The sequence below is a fragment of the Triturus cristatus genome, chromosome 5_1, assembly GCF_964204655.1.
Source record: "Triturus cristatus chromosome 5_1, aTriCri1.1, whole genome shotgun sequence".
Lineage (NCBI taxonomy): Eukaryota > Metazoa > Chordata > Amphibia > Caudata > Salamandridae > Triturus > Triturus cristatus.
Window position 1 is genome coordinate 87170273 of NC_140587.1, and position 13269 is coordinate 87183541.

General features: G+C 47.2%; 1 long non-coding RNA gene across 1 annotated transcript in view; it reads left to right on the forward strand.

The window, feature by feature from the left end:
- Positions 1–13269, forward strand: part of LOC146830279 (uncharacterized) — a 120068-nt gene that overhangs the window by 535 nt on the left and 106264 nt on the right. The gene's annotated exons all lie outside the window — the stretch shown is intronic.

Below are 13269 nucleotides of genomic sequence, written 5' to 3' on the forward strand. Positions count from 1 at the left end.
TATGGGGAAAAGAAAAATAATGACCACGCAGAATAAGAAGAAAAATAAAGGGGAACATTCACGTCAGTCGTTAATTAGTAATCTTACTGGCACCGTAGGTGCCATAGAACATCAGATTAATACAGTTGAAGAAGCTTTAAAACCAGGGGTGGATGAAATCACTACAGGGAAAATGAGTTCTGATTCTCATGTGTTACAGAGTAGTAAACTGGGTAAAAATTACTGCGTGGTCAATATATCAGATCACCTGACATGTAATGAGCAGGATTTTGAGATGCAGCTTCAACCCCCAAATAAGCGTGCAAGGAACCCGAGTGAGTGTCAGATTACACATAAGGATAAGGTTTTAGACTTCATTGTAACAGAGGCTTTCACCTAGAAGGTGTAAAAGGACAAAGTCTATATCGTCTAATAAAACGGAAAATTGGGAAAAATCGATCATTAGTACCAATATGCGCACTCAGAGCAAGGTGGGGAAACTAAAAGTGAAGTTGGATGCCCTGGATACTTTGATTAGGGACAGCCTAGATAGCCTGACATCTAGAATAGGTACTATCGAGGAGTCCCTGGCCAAATGTCTAGATATTTTACAACTATCAGTATCGGGCAGAATGTGCTTGCCCTTGCACATTACTAAAGAAGACCAACAAGTCAATAACTCAAATAGCAATCACTCGGGTCCTACTAGAGTTACATATAATACCCCTAGCTATCCACACTCTATCATAACGGAAAAACCTCCTACCAATAAAGCTAATGGTCTGTGGCTAAGCCTGTAATGATTCCATCCTTACTGAACCCAAGTAATTTATACCGGACCCAGGGGATAGACCATGCTACACGCATAGACTTACCAGCTGCCACACCATATGTAGTGGTCTTAGTCAATGTTCCTAAATTCGCAGATAAAATGGGAGAATCATGGCAGAACTTAAGGAACAAATCATTACAGTGGCTGGGTTCTAGGTCTGACCTAACTGAAAAACTATTTGAAGAGTTTAAGATGGCAAGGAGAGTGGGATGGTTAGGAAAAGGACCTAAAAACCAGGAAGGGGATTGTGTGGTGCTGTCATTTAAAACTCCACATTTTGTGAGACTATTCTTGAGTAGAGTGGGAGATAGCTTCATAGGAACCTCACATATTAGTGCAGTTCCTTTAGGATATTTTTATCAGCCCTTAAACTGGAATTCGCCTAGGCTAAACTGGGAAAATCCTAACCCGCTCTATAGGAGACAGTTTAATATTTCCATTCAAAACCGGTTTGACAGTCTAATTCATCTTAATGAAGTGGACTGACTAAGTCCTCTGGCCCACACGCAAGCTGCTACAACTGGTTCATTGGATGACCTTTAGTTGTAAGGGCTTTTCACCATCTAGCGCTGGTTGCAACGTGGTAGTACAACTTGACCATGAGACACAAGTTTGTATGGATAATAAATCTGTGGACAAGTTGGAGGTCATTGCCCACATCTCCATGTCTAATAATGAACTTATTTCTATTTCCCGGACTCATGAGGGTACTGGAGGAATACCAGATAGTGATGTGAATAATAATAAATGCGAGATTATGTTTTGGAACGTGGCTGGATTGAAAACAAAAGTTTCTAACAAACTGTGGGTGGATTTTATGAACAAGTATGATATAATTTGTGTACAAGGAACCTGCGTTGAGGAGCCAGTTCATCTGTGTGGCTATAAAACATTTCATACCCCAGCAATTAGATTGACCCATGGACAAGGTAGAGCAAAAGGGGGACTTTGTACCTATATCTCTAATTGATTAAAAATTAGGAAAATCGATTTAGTTGTTAGCAATAGCTATTACCATATTGTTAGTATGTTTGTGGACCAGAAACTCTGCGTGATTATATTGAATTTCTATAATAATGTCTCCTCTGGAATGATGGAGGAATTGTCTGGAAATTTAAGCAAGGATATGAATAATTTGCAAAGCTTGAAAACTAAGGATGTTTTTGTTATCTGGGGTGGGGACTTTAATTGTTACTTATGTCACAAGGGGGATAAAGGGGTCTGTGGGGTTAACGATGGAAAAGATACTAGTTTCTCCCATTTTTCTCATTCTCCGTTTGGTAAGCTTCTGAATGATATTTTATTCACCAGTGACATGGGGTTTGCAAATAGTTTATGTTCACCTGAGGTTTTATTTAGTCCAACTTTTAATGGTTAAGGTGTTTTCTTAACAATTGATTATATCCTGATATCTAGCAGACATTACTCTTGAGTTAAGAATTTTATCACATACAATATTGCTCTAAGTGACCACTTCCCGCTAAGCATCGATAGTATGGTGTCTAATAAAGATTTTAATAGTAAAGGTAAATCTGGGGAGCTTCTAAATAATATTGTGCTGAGTAGACACAATGGGTATGCACTGAAGTGGATTAAGGTGAACCCAGAGGATTTTCTCACAAAATTAGTGAAGAAGCGTAAACAGAGTTTTCATGCCTGTCTTGATGAAAATTCCTCTCACTTAGCTATTGCAGAAAATGTTAGAGTTATTTTGGCCTATATTAAAGAAACCCTTTGGATTAATACAAAAAAATGCGATAAATACAGTGAGGGGTGGTTTGATTCCACTTGTACTAAGGCCCATACTAGACTGCAATATGCCTTAAAAGCTAAAGTTAAGGATTATGATCTTATTAGGGAAGCCAGAAGGAGCTATAAGAGGGCACAAGCAGTAAGGAAGAATGTGCTAAAAGAGGAAGCCTGGGATGCCCTGCATGAGGCTTCATTAAACCGTGACCCTGCTGCCTTCTGGAAGGCGGTTAATGCGCCCTTGTTTACGGATAAATCCAAAGCAACTATAGAAATTGCTATTACTGAGGATGCGTGGGTATTACATTATTCAAGACTCTATACTACCCAAATAGTAGATGAGCAATTATCGGAGGGGACTGAGGATGATCCAGAGTCGTCCCCCACCTAGCGTAACTTTAGTATGGATTTCACTGTGAGTGAGGTGACTAGGGCTATACAATCTAGCATGGGTGGAAAGGCACCGGGCCCGGATGGTGTCCCGGTTGACCTGTACAAAAACAATGAGGCTCTATGGGGACCACTCTTAAAGCAGTTATTTAGCACCTGTTGCTCCACAGGGTTTTTAACGTCCTGGTACGAATCCCTTATTGTTCCTATTTTTAAAAAGGGCGATAGGGCAAACCCAGCCTGTTATCGCCCAATCTCATTATTAGATTCCACAGTAAAAATCATAGGGCGTGTGATTTTAGACAGACTTCAAATATGGGCGGAGGAGCATTCCGTTATAAGTGATCTCCAATACGGCTTCCGCAAGGGCCTAGGTACCATTGATCACGGGCTAAACCTTCATATTCTTCTTGAAAAATATTCAAAGGCAAAAAGGGAGAGGCTGTTTTTAACGTTTGTTGATTTAACTTCAGCATTCGATTGTGTTGTACATGAAAAGCTCTGGGCGATTTTGGAAGGGCTGGGAGTGGATGACTCCATAGTTTTATTTTTAAGGCAGCTTTATTCGGGGGCCAGGGCAAGGGTCCGTTTTGGACAGGATGGGGACTGTACCAGAAATGTTTCGATATTGAAAGGTGCGCGGCAGGGCTGTGCCCTTGCCCCATTCCTATTTACGCTATATATCAATGAACTCGAAAGTACACTAATCAAGGAGAGCAGGGATTTGCCAATGGCAGCCACACGTCCTATCCCTGCACTCCTTTATGCAGATGGTGCAGTCCTGATGGCTCGCACACCCATCGGCTTGCAAAGTACTGTAACCTCCTTCATACAATTTATGACAAATCTGAGTTTAACTATTAACTGCTCCAAAACATTTTCCATGAGATGCGGGCCAGGGGCAAATAAGAAAAAAATCCCCATTTTGATTAGTTCTAAGCCAATTGAGAATACTAATATATTCTCATATTTAGGAATTTTATTTGATCAGACAGGCTCCTGGTGCAGTGCAATTAAAGCTAGAAGACTCCAATTTTGTAAGTCATTAATGGCATTAATTAATTTTAGCAGGAAAATTGGCAGACGTTCACCAGGGAAACTGTTGAGCATTTGCAAAATGTGTAGCAATTGCTACTTAAGGGGCAGGTATCTGTGCTATGCTAACGTTAATTCACTCCAAGTAGCAGAAAACATTTTCCTCAAGTACCTTTTGCCAGTACCGGAAAGTACTTCTACACTTATCTGCCACACTGAACTGGGTATGCCATATCTTGAAGATGTGATTAAGATACAGCCTGTACTTTTGTGGCACAGGGTTTGGACCACTGAAGAGTCCGCATTTAACGCCATAGTGTGGGGAAGACTGGGACACGAAACGATCACCTTAGTCAACTGCTATGGTCCGAACGTGGATGCCCCTGAATTTTCCTCATTGCTCTGGGGCAAGGTGACGGCGCTGGACACCACACACATCATATGGGGAGGAGATTTTAATGTGACGCTAGATCCCCGGTTGGACAGGTCCACTGCACAGCTGCGACACTACACTCATGCGCAGGTGGTGATGCGGGACATCTTGGAGAAGGGGGGACTAGTGGATGCATGGCGACACAGACACCCACATCGGAGGGAGGGCACACACTTCAAGGCGGGTGCGGCATCCTGGGCTCGGCTGGATTACTGCCTCATATCGAGGGGGTTGGGCCCGACTATAAAAGTGGTCGGCCACTTAGCACGCACGTATTCGGATCATTCTCCGGTTCATGTTACGTTTGACATATTGGGGGAGGGGAGTACTCGCCCTCTCTGGCGCCTTCAGCCTGCGGCCTTGCTGGACGAGGTGTTCCGCACGGAATTGGAGGAAGAGATCCATGACTTCTTCCAGAGGAACAGGGGCTCGGTGCAATCAATAGCCACGATCTGGGAGGCCTTTAAGGTCACAATCAGAGGGGTGTGCATAGCCAAAAGTTTTGGAGTGTTGCGGGATATTAGGAGGCGGCTCCGGAGCCTGGAGGGGACGCTAAGGACACTGGAGGTGCGCATGGCGGAGGGAGGTGGCGGACAAACTTCGACCGAATTTAGAGAGCACTTGACGGAGTATGTTGCCGAGGCGACCCGAGAGGCCCGGTTTCTGGGGAAATACTGGCAGGCCCGGAGATATGGCGAAGGGGAGCGACCGGGGAGAATGCTCGCGGACGCGATTCGAAAACCCAAAGGGTCTTCCTCTATCCTTGAGATAGAGACAGAGGGGGATAGCACATGCAGAAACACGGCGGACATACAGGCCGCCTTCATGGATCACTACGCAACACCATACGCTACGCAGCGTGGGGATGACCTGGAGTTAGACTCCTTCCTCGGGGATGTGGCACTGGGATGGCTGGAGGACCACCACTGAGAATTTCTGTGTGCCCCGTTCGAACTTGATGAAGTACGGGAGGCCATTATGCAGCAGAAGTCTGGCATGGCGCCGGGCCTCGACGGCCTGCCACCGGAATTCTATAAGGAATAGATTGCTATCATGGCCCCGGCCTTGCGGGAGGTGTACGGGGAATCCTTGGAGGCCGGCCTTCTTCCCCCCTCAATGAGAGAGGTGCTGATCGTATCTCTCCTGAAGCCCGGTAAGGAGCCCACGCTCTGTGGCTCCTACCGACCTCTGTCGCTCCTGAACTGTGACACTAAGATTCTGGCAAAGATTATTGCAAACCGGGTACTCCTCCTGATCGACAAACTGGTGCTGCCGGACCAAGCTGGCTTCATTCCCGGGAGGGCGACCTCCCACAACCTCCGCACACTGTTCTCTATCATGCAGAATGTAGCTCCTGAGCGGCCGCTGGCCGCGATTTTTCTCGACGCCACAAAAGCGTTCGACTCTGTGGAATGGGATTACCTGTTCGGGGTCCTGGGCCGTATGGGATTCCCCGTGGGGTTCCTATCCTGGATAGGGCTCCTTTATCGGCAGCCATCAGCTAGAGTGTCCATTAATGGACGGGTGTCGGACGTGATCCCCATCACCAGAGGGACTAGACAGGGTTGCCCCCTATCCCCCCTGCTCTTCGCGCTGGCGGTCGAGCCCCTGGCATGCAGACTGCGCCAGCGCCACAATGACCGTGCCCTTCGCTGCCCTCTGAGACAAATACTGATTTCGTTATACGCCGATGATCTGACGCTGTACGTCAGAGACCCCCAAAGTAATTTGAATACGCTACTGCGCGAATTTATAATATTCGGGAAACTCTCCGGCATTTCCATAAACTGGGGAAAATCGCAGTTGTGGCCTCTGACGCCGGCTGTGCATAGATTTCCCCTTGACTACCCGTTAACCTGGTGTGATACGGATCTGCGATATCTTGGTATCCAGATATCGGGGGACAGGGACGAGATGATCCGTTTTAGCTACGGAGTGGCTATGGGCCGGCTAACCTCCAGTGTAACGCGATGGGTCTCTATGCCGTTGACAATGGCGGGGAGGGCCTCGCTGATCAAGATGGTGGTACTGCCGCAATTCCTATATTTATTCTTCAACCTCCCCTACTACCCGGGACGAGAGTTCTTCAGAACACTGCGGTCTGAATTGCTGCGTCTCTTCTGGGGTGGGAAGAAGCCGAGAGTCCAGTGGGCGACACTTACGAGACCAGTAGCGCAGGGGGGCTTCGATGTCCCAGATTTCAAATTATATCACGCTTGTGCTCAGGCACACTACCTGTATTACTCGGTTCATCCTCCGGATTGTATGCCGCAGGTGGCGGCGGAGCACTGGCTGGCGGACCCGATACCCCTAGATGGGGTGATATGTCTACAATTACGAGCACGATCGGAGCGTGGCACTACATTAGGAAGGTCATGGGAGCACCGACTATTTACTCGGCGGCCTTGCCCCTGACATACCACCCTGGTCTATCGCTGCTGCAAGAGACGGGTTTCCGGCAATTATGTGCTCGGGTGCACAAGCAGACGTGGGGGGCTCTGTTCTGCAACGGGACCTTTTGTACATCTGCCCAATTTTTCGGCGACCTGAGACCAACACCGTTGGAGCTGTTCCTATATGTGCGACTGAGACAAGGAATACGAGCCCTGCTTCCGGATTTCCCACGGGAACCGGAGTCTCTTAAGCCAATGCAGCTACTGTTGCAATGCCAGAACCCTGGACACGCGGTGTCTCACCTATATCGGCTGATACGAGCGGAAGGAGATTACCCCAGTGGGGACGCTCGGAAGCGGTGGGAACATGACATGGGCAGGCCGCTCACGGATGACCAGTGGCTCTATTGCTGCCTGCAGACTGCGGAGATCTCGGGGAGTGCCCGGCTTTAAATCATTCATTACAAATACTTGCAGCGCATGTATTACATGCCGGCTAGACTGTGCCGCTTCGGGCTGAGGGACTCAGATTGTTGTGATAGGTGCGGCAGAGATGGGGCCGGGTTTCTGCACCTGGCCTGGGAATGCCCGGTTTTGATGGAGTACTGGAATTGTGTTGGTGGGGCGCTCGCGGAGATGATAGACCAGCCAGTGGCGGTGGACCCGCTGATCGCTCTATTAGGCTACACGAAGCAAATCCCCAGGGTGTGCCGCAAGTACGTTACGTTGGCCTTGCTGCTCGCCAAGCGCAGAGTGGCGTGTCGCTGGGGGAGAGGGCGGGCCCCCAATTTTAAGGAATGGTTGCACGACCTGACGTATAGCCAGGATCAACTGACACGGTACGCGGAGACGTTGCCAAGAGCCTCGAGACCCTCAGACATATGGGCCCCTCTCCAGAGATACCTGCTAGCCCATACAGAGGATCCCTAGGTGGGGGTGGGGGATTGCCGCACACACTGGTCGGTCCGTGCAAGCTCTGTCCGCTGCCGCGGTCCGCTTGTCTGTACCCTGTGCACTACACTGGCCTGGGGGGGGCCTAGGTTGCGAAGGGGGAAGTCCTGGGGAAAGCCTGGGCGGAGGGGCCTGTTGATGGAGTGCCTTGTTTCTTGATGTCTTTAACTGCATTGGATGTATAGATCGACGGCCTGCTGCAAGTGTCCCATGGATATCGGACGGTATTGAGCTGTGTAACCCCTGACCGGCAAGTGATATTGCTCTGTTTGTTCACTCATGATAAATTTATAAATAAAGTTTAAAAAAAAAAAAAAGTCCGCATTTAACCGGCACATTTTAAAGGATGTTTTAAGAATTGATGGGGTAAAAAAGATAAGATGGCTAAACTATGTTGAAGTTTCTTACTCAAAATAGGCCACAAGACATATTTTAATGACCCATCTTCTATGTGTCGGGTACCAAGAAAGGACCTTAAAAATATATGTATGTCTTACTTGAGTGAGTCTAGAATTTCTGGTGAAATGACCAAAACAACGGTGGTGGCACATCACCTTACCTTGATTACTGTTAACATACAGCCTTATATTTTGTTAACCACCAAGGATTTTGATAGATTTATGTTAACGCACCTCAGGCTTAACATCTTGCATAGAGCTTTAAGTTTTCCTGAGGTAAATGATTGGTCAAGATCACTTTGTAACTACCCATGTGATGACATCTCAGCTCAGTCGTCCATACATAGCATGTTCTTTTGTAAATGTTCTTCCATAGCCAGAAAAAGATGGATTCTCCCTGTGTTAAAAAGATTGGAATTAAGACGGTGTTGTCCTGCTTTTTTGGCGATACAGAACTTAGACAATATATTTATTATCGCCTCTTTTTTATTATTTTCTTAAAAAATATTTTTAAATCTTGTAAATCAATTATGATGTGAACTTTCTATATATAGACAAGATTTTTTTTTTTTAATCCTATTCATGCACGATGATTGTGCTCTACTACTGTACTTTTATGGTTATTTCTTGTATTATGACCAAATATAGTTCTTTGAATTGAATTGATAGGTGTTTATTTGCCCTCCATGGAAAGAAAGTGCTTGTGCTCATACTTGCCCGCTGTGCTGTAAAGATGCTTTAACTTGGAACAAGAAAGCCCCTTATTAATCTAAAAACCGAAACATGCTGGGTTCTAGCTTGCGTGGATCTGTGAGAATATTTTACTATATGTCATGTTCTCCTTCATGCATGCCTGTGGAATGCACCACGTCCTGCAGAAGACAGGGGGGAGACGTGAGAAGTTGGCCTGGTATATGCTGTCCACTAATTATAGTGGGCACCCTGTACCAGTCCAAACAAACCCTTATTGATGATAGGTTAAAGACAACCTTTATTGAAAGCTATCCTAGTGGAAGCTATGGAGAGCAGCCTTCAGGCTAAGTCTTAAAGGAATGTAAAGCAGCTAGTTTTACCAGTCTATAATCTCTTGAATGGCTAAATGAAAAATAACCACACTAGGTATATATATAAAATATATGTATTTATTTCTAAACACACCCTCCTAGTCTCTTTATGAGACTGGAGGTCAAAACACATAAGTTACACTTCAAATAGTACAGTAAAATAGCACACATACACATCAGGCCCTAGGGGCGAGCCAAACCATATACTAAAATAGTGGTATAAGAACCACAACTTAACTATACACAAGCCCAGAGCCTGTAGAATCGCTGGGACCCCAAGGAACCACCCAAGGTAGTGACACAGGGGACCCACAAGGGCCGTGTGCAATGTGAGAACACAGCCGCGAGCTCCCGTTAGCATCTATGGGGAAAGTCGCGGTTAGATTTTTAAAGACTAGGGACACTTAGAAATGAGTCAGGACCAAACCCTTTGGGACGTAGGAAGTTCTAGGATCAACACCCACGGGAGTACTCGTGTTACCTCACCCAGGGAAGCTGGGTGCATAGGTGTCAAATGGTGTCGTGGCACGTCGTCGTTTTCAATGGGAGCTGGCAAAGAACTGCTGCTGCCGCGACAGTGAGAAGTGTTCAAAGTGATCCAAGCCTGGATCGAAGTCGAGAAGAAATTGAAAGCAGCGAGGACAAAGGCTGGGTCACTTTCCAGTGACCAGGGGCACGATAGACGAATGCTCACCGATGTCGGGTGTTTCAGGTGAAGAAGGTGAAGCTTGACTCTTCAGCCACGAGGACCAGGAGGTGTTGAGGACAAACAGGAGCTGAATTCGAGCTGTCCCACGAAGAATTTCGAGTGCTGCAGTGTTGGTGCCCGGATTGGACAGAACAAGCCTTGGCAACAGCAACCCACGGAGAAAGATGCTTCGGTGCAGACCAGCAAGGTCTGAGGGACTCACCACTGGGTAGGGAGATGGGGCACGTCTGGAGCAACCAGGGAAGCCCAAGGAAAATCAAAGTTGCCTTCACAGGGACCCACCAGTTAATGGACCAGGGATCACGGAGGAGCCTCAAGAGGAAACACAAAATGGCGGCCCACGGGTCACTCGGGGTGAGTAGGCAAACAATCTTCGGTGTATTCTCTGCTTGAGGTAGGGGCTACAAGTAACCCCAAGCACGACTTCAAGAGATGACGAGAAGTCAATGCACTTGCAAAAGTGCACGGTGATCAGGAGTTCCGTTTCTATGCTACTCATGAGGGCGGCTCTTAGCTTTGCTGGGGACTCGGGTCGGCCACTGAGATGTCTGAAAATCCTCTTCCTGGGCAGCAAATACTTCAGAGTCTGGCAGGAGCTTTGGAGATGCAGACCGGCAAAATGCTTTGTTGGTGCCTGCCAAGCAGGGGAGTCACTCCTTGATTCAGCTTCAGAGTGTTGTCCAGGGATATCTAAAGTCCTGTTGCCAGGGGTTCCTTACTTATACCTAAGGAAGGGGTTGGACTAGCTCTAGGGACCCACCTATGGGAGGGTTTGGAAAGAGGGGTGGCTACACCCATTTCCGTTGTCCAGTTTCATGCCAGAGCAGGGGCTGGAAGCCCCTGAACCGGATTGAACTGGACTATGAACAGGAACACCAAATGTGTCCCCAGTACAGGACTTCAAAGCACTCTGAGAGTGCTCCCACACAGCCCCAATACACATCATCCTGTCTGGGAGGTGGTTACACCTCTCTGTGACAGGAAACCTATTGTCCAGGCCTCCCCTGCCGGAGTTTCAGTCAGCAACAGGAGGCCAGACCTGTGTCTGTGGCTGCAGCATCCATTTTGTGATGCCAGGGCTCTATTAAGTTTCTACCGGGTATACCAGTACTGCCATGTCGCTCCCTCTAGAAGGGTGGGATTATATTCTCACATCAGGAATTAGGGGGTATGATTCCAAGGTTTTTGACACCAAACACGACATGTTTCCGTGCAACCAGTCCAAAGTTAGCATTAACCGTTGTAGTTATAATGCACTTAAGAGTATATGGTCAGGCTGCACCACTGACCACTCCGGAGAAGAGATTCCGAAGGCTGCAGAGGGGCTCAGCTCATGCCTGGGCACCCTCTCACAAATAACCAAGCACCCTGCCTTCATGATTGATAAGGCCTGCCATAGGGATGACTGATAGGTTTCTATGTGCAGTGTTAGGTGAGGTATAGAGAACCTATACCTCAGTAAGGGTTGAATGCACCACCTTATCCTGGCTGCAGTAGCAGACCCGGGGTGTCATTTTGGAGGGCTTTCCAGGGGTTGCACAATACATGCTTCAGCCCCTGGTAGGCCTCTTGGGTACCTATGCCCTGGGTATATAATATACCATATACTAGGGACTCACAAGGGTACTCCAGAATCCAATCTGGAGTGTACCTAAAGTACATGGAATCAATTTGTAAGAGAAAGCTGATAGGCTGGGGACCTGAATAGCAGGTAAACTATGTCGAAAACCATCAAAACACCACGAAAAAAGTGGGGGCAACCATGTAGTCAGATTCCACCTTCCAACGGGAGAGATGAGAAAAACTTGCATAAAAGAATGGATTCTTTGCAACAAGGACCGCCCTCTCTCAAGAAATCAGACACTTGACCAGTTAATCACTCCCTTTCGGTTGAAAAAGTTAGTCAGCTTTCCTTCTGCAAAAAAAAGAATCCCAGCTCTCCTAGGTGCACAAACTCCCCTTCACTTCTTCACATTAGGGCAGAGTGGTCTTTGCTGTAGAGTCGGAAGACTTTTGAAACTCTGCGCTTTCATTTTATAGCAATAAACATGACGACGTGTTCAAAGATGCTGGATTACAGACGTTCCTATTTTGTTCAAACTCTGCACATCTTGGCTGTATGCCACCCCAGTCAGCACCAACTGGGTAATGTTTACTTCCCACACAAGAGGTAAGTTCGGTGACTTTTGAATGACAAACTTTTAATTACCCACATTGTCTTGTGAACAAGCACATTACATTAACCACCCTTCCAACTACTGATATTGTACAAACAATTATACTTACAGGAGCGAGTCACAAACCCCAGTCCATTAATTTTCCAGGCACCCAATATGCACACGTTTCCCTCTTTTGTTTGTATGGAACTTTCTCCTCCGGCCATGGCGTCGGTCGAATGCTTGTGTTTTTGTGCATCCAGTTTTGATCTCAGATGGGTTAAAACAGGCCTGAGTTACATTTAGGCTGCTCCTGTAAATTGCGCAATACAATAGGATACTTTGAATGTGTTGCTGGTGTGCTTGAGTAAAGGATGTCATTTTCGATATGTCACAAAGTGAAGCCCATACATATCTCATTTAAACATGCTTGCAGTCTCTTGGTTGCCGTGCTCTCCATGCCACTGGAATCAAGCCATCCTGGCTGAAGAGGTGTGAAACCCCAAAACCGGTCCTAGGATGCTTTTTTCCAATCCAGGGAGGACCTGGCTTGGCAGTTCGGGCTGGACTGTTCCCATGAGGCACAGGGTCAAGACTGATTTGCATATGGCTGGGTTCAAACTGGAATGGCATGGCGAGCAAAGAAACAATGGATTTAGGCCCAGATCTCTGTACTGGGGTGAATGTATGACATTGTTCTGCATTCTGTCCATCTACTGTTGTTCCTGAAGTCTCTTTTGGGCATTTCGACAGTGATACTGCAGTGCTTGAGGTGAGTCTGATATTTTGATTCACCTTTGCCTTCTGATCGACTCAGGATCAATCTGTGACTTTTTCTGCCTTTCCTGTTCAAGATTCTCGCCGGACCCGCAGCGCCCACTGAACACCGTAAGGGCGGCTTGGAACGGGGTTGCCTCAACCGGGGTGAGCGTCATTGGACAGGGCTGCGAGCAGCAGGGGACTCCATTGTCCAGGAGTCCCTGCGAGCCCAATTGACTACACCTGGGCTGCTCTCCCTGGACGACACGCCCCCCCTGCTTAGCTGCGAGTAAAAGCGGAGCACTAAGCCTCTATCCTTGGGATTCACCTTTGCCTTCTGATCGACGCGGGATCAATCTGTGACTTTTTCTGCCTTTCCTGTTCAAGATTCTCGCCGGACCCGCTGCGCGGGTACCGCAGC